Raw genomic sequence first — 9655 nt, forward strand, 5'->3', positions numbered from 1 at the left:
AGTGTGAGTAGGCCATAAGTCTGATTTATACTCCTGCGTCAAACACCGGCGTATGCTACTGCGCTGAATCATAGCCCTTCGCCGTGGCCGTCGCCGTCACTGACGTGCACCTCTCAAAAAATGTAACTGCACGTCGCAACAATGCGTAGCGCAAGTTCTGTGATTAGTCGGCTTGGTAGCGCTGACGAGTCGGGGCGGGACCGAGAGCCGCGCGAATGGCGCGAGCCCGATGTAGCGATTGTTTACAAGTGTGGAGTCCCGTGAAGGAGCTCCGGATGGAAAGTTTTGTTTTGTGTTTACCTCATAGTTAAATTTGTTGCACGTCCGCCGGTTTCTGCCTCAAAATGAGCGAGTTTGAGTCACTTGTACAACCAGGAAGTGTTCAGGAAACACAAAACAGAAGCGGAGAAACTCGACACAGAGGAACATTTACACCTCACTGCCAACTAGCATTTCGGAAGTGTTAACGCAGACCAACAGAGACAGCCCGCAGAAGTATAAATGCACAGCTGCGCGCATTCCCTGCGCCGTGAGTTGCGCCAGTCACTTGACGCAGAAGTATAAACCGGGCTATAAGCTGTGCAGAGCTGTGGCCCTCCAGGAACTGGAATTGACACCTTTGCCCTAATCCCTTTAAAGCTGTCACTCCAGAAGTTATGGCATATCGATGAGCTCCTGTGGCATATTATTTTGCCTGTATGTATTTTTTTGTCATTCTAAACTCTGTAAGTGTTTGACTTACATTTAATGAATCACCAATGACTGCAATTTCAGGAAATCCTCCTTGTTCAACTAAAGAAATTAAGCCTCTTTACGAAAATTAACAATATATTATTTTTTTTTCGGTTAACTACACATTTAATTCTTTTGAGCAATCAAAAAACCCTTTGAAAACTGGTTGAAATATTACAGAAAGAAGCACATAAGAGCTTAATATTGATACAGCTTTGGACTGTTATTTTTAATATTACAGGCAAGAAAAACAGAGAGTGTTGCTATCAGCAGTCCTGCTGTGTGTTATTCCTCTGCAGATATATACTTTCATTTGTTTGGAAAGCAGTTGACTTAAGGTCAAGTGTTGAGAGATTTCAACTCTGTTTCTTGCTTTTGTCTGGACAAAGTAGATTCCAGTTGCCTAGAAGGCATGAGTAATTGGGAATCATATCAAAATATATCTTTACTCCAACCATTGGGAATTGACTTCAAATTAAAATGCTGTTGTCAACAACATTCATCCCAAAGGACATGTGCTCTGCCATAAAACTAAATTCATTTGCTGGAATCATTCTTTTATTCTCTTGTGCATAAAACATTTCTAATAAAAAAAACTTATTTCACTCTCGCTGCAAATGAGTGTGTGTTTCTGGACATCCTTTTAAAAAGAAAAACAGCACTGAATGCCTTGCAATAAATATCACGCAGTGGACTTTTATTGCACCCAATACTGCTAAACTATTATTGCATCTATTTGAGCTTTTTCACACATAAAACTTCACACATCATATCACAAAACACTAATTTCCCATACAAGGTCAGAGTGCGTGTACAATATTTGACAAAAACACTAATCATTTGTTTCCTGTTCTGGCCCCGTTCCTGTCCAGACCCAACATGAGGAAACAACCCAGTAACCTGAACCCATAACATGCACTTACTCTTATTATTTTAACTAATGCCTTTAAAAGTCAGTCAGAAAAGACCGCAGATTACATCACCCAGTGCCCCGGGTGATGCTGATACAAGCCATATAAGGCGGGGGCCATATTACATAAATGAAACCTTCATATGGAGTTCGGTGTTTGTCAAATGACACACATGAGCAGCTATTTTTTTACCTCAGAGTTTATTTATTTTTATTTGCATGATGCATCGCTCATTTGAGCTGAGGCTTGAATTTTGTGGGTGGGCATTATTATTTTTATACAAGGGAGACCGTGGCTATTTGTCAAGCTTGGCTGCAATGGATATTTTTTTAGTATGGTTTATTTGGAAAGTTAATTTCGCATACGTTTAAATGTTAAATATTTGCACTATTATTTCCCAGGAAAACAAAGAAACAGTTACTACTCACATCAAATTGAGCATGAAACAATACAATAAAGCATAAAAATGTGTACAAATCAAAGCATCAAAGTGAAGAAGAATAATGATTAAATAGATTTTGAAGATTCAGTAAAGGGGTCCTATTATGCTTCTATTAATTTTTTTATAGTAGCCAGTGTGTAGTTTTTATGTTTGGGCATTCAAGTCATATCAGACAAATCAAATTTAAGAGTTAAATGCACATGAACATCACCACAAAGTAATTGTTACAAATAGGAAACACAAAATTTCCTTTAAGCTCTGAGTTTTTCAAGTTGTGGGCATGTCAGTGAGAAACATGGCGAAATTGCTGATCTATAATAGACAATTATATACCATTAGATTCATTCATTTTCTTTTCTGCTTAGTTCCTTTATTAATCCAGGGTTGCCACATCGGAATGAACCGCCAACTTATCCAGCACATTTTATGCAGCGAATGCCCTTCCAGCGGCAACCCATCTCTGGAAAACATTCACACACAATCATTCACACTCATACACTAAAGACAATTTAGCCTACCCAATTCACATGTATTTGGACTATGGGGGAAACCGGAGCACCCATAGCACAGGTGTCAAACTCAGTTTCAAAAGGGCCGCAGCTCTGCACAGTTTAGTTCCAACCCTAATTAAACACACCTGATCAAACTAATTGAGTTCTTCAGGCTTGTTTGAAACCTACAGGTAAGTGTGTTGGAGCAGGGTTGGAACTAAACTGTGCAGGGCTTCGGCCCTCCAGGAATTGAGTTTGACACCCCTGACCCAGAGGAAAACCCACACGAACGCAGGGAGAATATGCAAACTCCACACAGAAACGCCAACTGACCCAGCCAAGACTCAAACCAGTGACCTTCTTGCTGTGAAGTGACAGCACTACCTACTGCGCCGCTGCGTCGACATACCATTAAATATATACCATTATTATAGCGGTTTGCAGTATATAGATCATTTACTGGAATTCAGGATTCTGAAGGCGACTCTTCTGACTGGTCAGTGACAACAAAATTAAAGCAAATGTTTTGCTCTGCATTTTTTAAAAGCAGATTTAACAAACCCCGCTGTATCTTCTTGTAGTTTATCAAAAGTAGGTACAACAGCATATTGTTTGACAAAATTACTTGAATGCGCCTGATTTTGTTATTACGCAGCATTAGCCTTCATGGAGCAGATGGAATTTGCTACCTGGGCAAGGCATGTGGCAGTACTGAAACAACATCTACAAGTTGTTCGACAAAAAACAAAGCACTGGCACAGCTAACCAATCAAAACACATTTAATTTTTCATAAGTTGGGCCTTCATCAAACCTGGAATTAATTACACTCATTGTGCTAGACTAGGGGGAAAAGGTATTGTGTAGTAATGCAAGTTATGTTGAAAAAATAAGGCCCATTAAAAATAACCACTTGTTAGCAAAGTCTATTTTACAATGTAGATTGTGTCAAAGCATCTTCAGTGCAGTTTTTAGAGTTGAAGTTCAGTTTAAGTTAGTTCAGTGTGGTTTACATTTCACTGCTGAAAGTTCAAACACTAAAGAGCAAATCTATCAATGAGCAGCTCCACAAGTCCCGAACCAACCAAGCCAGTGAAACCAAACTTCACCAATTGACAAAAGTGAAGGAAAAAAAATGTGAGAGGAACCAGGCTTAGTCGGGCATGACCATTTCTCCTCCGGCCAAACTTTTTGTGCAGAGCTGCAGTCTAGGTGCTTGAGGCTGGATAACATTGAATCGTGATGAAGCTGTAGGTGTGAATAGTTCACTGGCGGATGTTCAGGCTGGCCCACGGAACAATGTGAAGCCTCGTCTGTCACTGGGGTCTTTCATGAATCATGCTCTCCACTCCTCCATGACCATCACAGCCTGACCGGGTGTGGCAGTACTGATACAACATCTACTGTAAGTTGTTCGCCAATGCACTGGCACAGCTAACCAATCACAACATTTTTCATAAGTTCTATTCAGCCAGACTGAGGAGACTTTTGTAGTGATGTAAATTATGTGAAAAAAAGGACCCCTCAAAATAACCACTTGTTTCAACCAAAGTCTGAAAAATAGATTTCTGAAGACATTTAAACCTGAAGCAGATGTGCTACAGCAACAGAAAAAGTCGATGTGATGCTTCTACCAGCTAAGAACAGAAAACTAGGTGACAACAGAAGATTGGAAATAGGTTGGTCTGATAAGTCTACGGTTGACATAACAACGATGTAGCTAAAATAGTAATAAAAAAGGTTACAAATTTACATTTTAATGTTTTCAAAATTATCCGCATTCATACACCTGGGAAAATGTCAAAAAAGTATTATCAGGTATGTCAGGTCAGTATTGTGCACTGTTGCTTTTTGGAAACTGTAACTATAAGGAAGTTACGGAATGGCGTTAGCGCCTCTGTGTTGGTGTGTATGTAGAATTGACCATGTGAGTATGATGCGTCTCTGCTGTTGGTTGAAATGTGAAGTAAATCTAAGTACATACTCTGTCATTGTTGTGCATCACATCATTGTTTTCAAAGAGTCTTGTTTTTATGTTTACACAGACATGACATCAGAGTCGTTTTCTAAAACTTCCACTTTGAAACTGATTTTCAGTCAAAAAAAAGCTGTTGTCTTGTAAATGAGCACGCAAAATGCCTAATAAAGTTTCCTGTTTTTGGCTGAAGACGTGTAAATGGCTTCTCAATGTGCTGCTAATAGTCTTTTAGATCTGTTACATTAAACACAGTCAAAAGCTGCTTCAACCTTAGAATCTAGTCTGTGTTTTTATTGTGTATACATACTAGAAATTGTGTGAGCATATTTTACTGATAAAGTTTTGATTCACAGGATCAAGGCTCTGATAAACCCAAATACAGATTTAATTAATATTAACCAACCCACCCTCCATAAACTGGGTCAAAGACAGGGTGTAATATTTCATTTTTCTCTATGACATGCTGAAATGAGTGATATGCCAGGATTTACTGCTTTATGGGGTTGAGAGCAGATTCAGTCAGGCATCTCAAAAATCCTGTTTAATGTGAGAATGATAAATTGGCCACAGATGTTTGAGAGGGATATGCTGGGATGAGCGTATACTCGCCTCTGGAGAACAGGTGATGCCATATGTTGTGAAATGTGATCGCCCTGCATCTCTTACGGCTGTGGGTCTTATCATAACTGATTATTATGCCTCGTTCTGCGAGTGACTTTGAAGCCAATGATATTCAGATGCTGTGCCAATGCAAACAAGAGCGAAAAGGAAGGTTTGGTAAAGTAAACTGTACTATCACCCGGAACTCAATCTGAGAAGTTTGATGTTTGCGAGTGTGGGTGTTTGGAGAGAGTGGATAAGTAAAGTATAACAAACTATCAAGTCAAAAATCAGGTTAAAAGGATAGTTCCCTCATAAATTAATGTAATTTATTCATCCTCGTGGGAAAAATCTGTATGACTTTGGGACTTTAAGTTTCAATTCAGTGGTTCATATCATTTGAGTACTCAGGTCTTTGTGCATTCAAGGGGTTGTTTCAAACAAAAACACTAAAATAAGTTATGTAATGGATAATTGACAGAAAAAAAAAATATTTTTTTAGAAAATAATGCCTCTACTGGGGGGTAAAGACAAATAAGTACACTTGTAGATCACTCTTTCTGTAATGTTGACCATTCTCTCTCTCCTTTTCACTGGTAACACTCTCAGTTGCACATTTCTTGAGGGGTACTAATGTTGTGTTTCAGTGGTGTATTTAAAAATAGCCGCTTTATGTTGTCATTTCCTGTCTTGTTGCACATGCTGGTGACAATTCACTGTAAACCATTAGTGTTTAGCAGAAAGTCTCGTTCTACTCTTTTGGCACCATACCATACCTGCCTTCAACATTCACATTTTTCCTGGGAGTCTCCTGCATCTCCCACCACTCTTTCATTTTATTATTACTCCTGGAATTTTCTTCCCCCGACAACCACTTACCCCCTGCCCACCACCCCCCATGGCACTCAGCTTTTTGGTACAGTCTGTAATACCCCTGAGTCGCCAACTTTGGCATACTATCCGATCGCTGAGGTTGCCCAAAACCCGGTCCATAGTACAGTTACTAACACTGTGAACATTACCAGCTTGCACCAGCCTCCCTGGTTCTCAATTGTGTTACTCAGAAAAACATCTAATTTTTTTTTTTTTTTTTTTTTTTGCGATTTACTCTCACGTTTGTCTGTTTCTGAAAGTATGTCAGAAGCTATTCAATAATCATGTGCCCGTAATTATCATCAGCTCATGAAGTTCGTTATTTCAAATATAGATGCGCACAGGAACCATCTCTTGAAAGTGAAACCACTCGCTCTTTAGACGGCCTTGTAAACAACAACGGGGCACAGGGTAGATTCTGCTCGTCTTCTTGGCTTTCTTGCTGTTCATCAAGATAACGACAAGGTTTGTTTAAGCTCAGGTTGACCATGGCTTGTTATAATATGTATATATTATTACAGTGTAATATCTCGGCTGTGTTTTCAAAAATGGCACTTCCTTTGTTTTCATTCTCCTGGCTTGTGCATGAGTTAGTGATGTATCTGTAAACTAGTAGCGTTCAGCTGTGCGTCAGGCTGCACCTTTTGGTACCCTTTTGTTGTGTTAGGTACCCTTTGGAATAGGTACCCAAAAAGTGATATAATACGGTTCGATTTTTGGTATCTTTTACAGTGCAAATGAAAAGAAAACCGAACCATACTAAGTATGCCAATAATGGTATGGTATGATTAATTATTATGGCACCTTTGACAGTGGAAATCAACATAAATGCATACCGAAGGATGCTGTACTGAACCAATCCATACCGCAGTGAAAATGGGCCATAAGAGTGAGTGGATATACAGTAATAGAATGCAGGTCTCATACTGTAGAAGGAACAGCTGGATTCTGATGATGAACACTTCAAACATACATGATTGTGCATTTTTGTCAATGCGGTTTTTAAAAGTCAGCTGGACACTGCCTCAAGATTCCTTACTGAACTTGATAGATCAGAATTGATGGTATCACAAGGAAGACAAAGAGCTCAATCTTTGCAATATTGAGATGCATCATGGCAGATAGCAGCAGTTTTTGGCAAAAAACAGCAATACTTCTTGCCCTCATCTCCATGCTCACTCCTCATGCTTGCTGGCAATACAAATTGCCTACATTGGCAAGAGCTCTCCAAAAGAGTGTCCATTCTTCCTCCTTGTTTTGGCACCAATGAATGATGGAAGAACCAAAACTGATGGTAGAAGAAAATTGGAACAGGCATAAAATTGACTTTAATTATACAACAAACAAACAATCAAAGAAAGGTATCAGTTCTTTCAACATAATTGCCACACAAACATCAACAAAAAGTGTCCCTTCTTATTATCACTTCTGCCAATGTTAAGTCTTTAGCTCTAAACTGACTTTCAAGTGGGATTTGATTCAGTGATTACACCAATGAAGGCCGTAGTCTCTGGTGTCTGTTGCTTGTGAGCTTCAGGGAACTAGCCGACCTCCATTACACTTAGGGCGTACTCACACTATGTACAGTTGCCTTGAACCGGGACGAAGTACACTTGACCCCCCTCCCGTCTCCCCGACGGCCCGCTTTCACATCTCATTCGGGCCTAAGCACACTTACGTCATAAATGCTGTTCAGTAAGAAGCGCTCTTGCTCAGCACAGTGGAGATTTCTTTAGTTATATCATCTTAGTCGTTTGGGATGCAGTGACACACAGTCAAATATTTCGCTGAAAAGATCAGCCACAGCTGACGCTCATAAACAATCATAAAAGTCCTCGTGCTGCAGGAATTATTAGGTTTGCTGAAGGTGCAGCTGTCGTGCAGTGAGGGGTTTGCATCTTTAATAATCTATGATATTGTGCGTTCATTGAACAATAAGAATGATTAATAAATCCATATGAAACAGTCCCTTTAAAGTCACGTCTTGTCTTCAGTTTCGGGCTCAGCTGTGCTTTGCACTCACACTGCAAGCGTACCACACCAAAGCCCAAGTGAACCGCAGTCTAGCACACCTCTTCCAACCGGGCCAGGGCCGGTCAAGTGAACCATGCCTGAGCCCAAATCAGAGCACTCATGCTTCTCAAACAGTTCCCAGAAACGGGCCTGGGCTCAGTTCGGCTAGCATAGTGTGAGTACACCTTTATCCTTTCAAATGAGGAACTGCTAAGTGTAGTTTTATTGGAATGTTTGATACCGCACCGCTAATGGGAAAAAAAAACGCCACATTTCTCGGTAACTTGGATGCACTCGGTAGGTAGCGTCAGAAAGCTGTGTGTGTATAGACTATCCTGTCACAACATGCAGCGAAAATCCTACACGATGATAATAGTTTTATTAAGGTCTTTACATGTTTACACTCAAAGAGACGCATTTCAGCGGATCTTTCAGTACATAATATTGTAGTGATGTTAACATACTGTAAACTTAGAACCTTTGAAATTATTTTGACTAAGGTATGTCTTTAAAAACTGAAAGAATACTGCTGACGATACGAACTAGCTTTGCCATCTAAATAAACAAACAAACACCACTTATGACTTACCAAATCTGTAGTGACAGGACAAACAACACCAACTGGAACCGTGTCTTTTTTAAAAGGAGACGAGCAGCAAATCGGAATTTTACCATTTCCAGATGCGAAAAGCTCTCGGGTAAAAAAAAAAAGTTCAGTACAAACATATTTCTGTCGCATAAACTAGTCCACACATGAGTCCAGCTGCGCTCTCATAGCGGGAAATGAAAACAAAACGTTCGTTGCAGCACATTTATAAACGTCACCAAACAATTCTTCTTCTCCCATTTGTTTTGGCAACACAACGTAACAGGTAAATACAGTCTTCAAAGCTATCATGCATATTAACGAAGTTGCACCTCATTCACAATATTGCACTCTGATTGGTTTAAACCAAGTCTTTCTCATGAATTAAGGCTGCACACTCAGAGACGTCACGATGCACTCCCAGGTACAGACATCCAGTCTACACGCTGGAATACACGCAAGGATCTAATCACCGTGACGCAGCTTCAAAAATTTGTTTCAAACCGGAAGAACGAATTTGCTCGAAATAACACAAAAAACAATTTTCACTTTCTAGTGAAATACATTTCCTAAAAGTGTTTTTTTTAGCAGCGTGGGACACATATATGACTGTCAACAGCTCAAAAAATGTGTTTTGGTTTTTTTGACCCTTTAAAATTCTGTTACTCCCATCCAGGTCAGAGCACCTATGTAACCAGTTTAGTTGTATACTGACCTGCTTTGCATATAATTCTGCAAGGAATCATCTTAAGAGGACCTGTAAGGCTACAGCCTGTAGTGTCTGTTGATAGTGCACCTCGCTTGAGGTCAGAGGAGGAAGCTTTATTTGCACAACTCTTACTTACTGGACTCCAAACCACTGACCTCAGTCCACTTCTATGGCTCTCAGCCACTCTTTATGCATCACAGAAATATAATACAGTCAAGACCTGTCTGTGGCATCTTTAGATTTGCATTTCCCTAACAATGGGAATCAGGTCTTCAACAGTTCTGTAGCTTAACTGATGATAATATTTCCCTTATGGGATCTG

This window comes from Danio rerio, chromosome 8, assembly GCF_052040795.2.
Source record: "Danio rerio strain M-AB ecotype USA chromosome 8, GRCz13ab, whole genome shotgun sequence".
Classification (NCBI taxonomy): domain Eukaryota; kingdom Metazoa; phylum Chordata; class Actinopteri; order Cypriniformes; family Danionidae; genus Danio; species Danio rerio.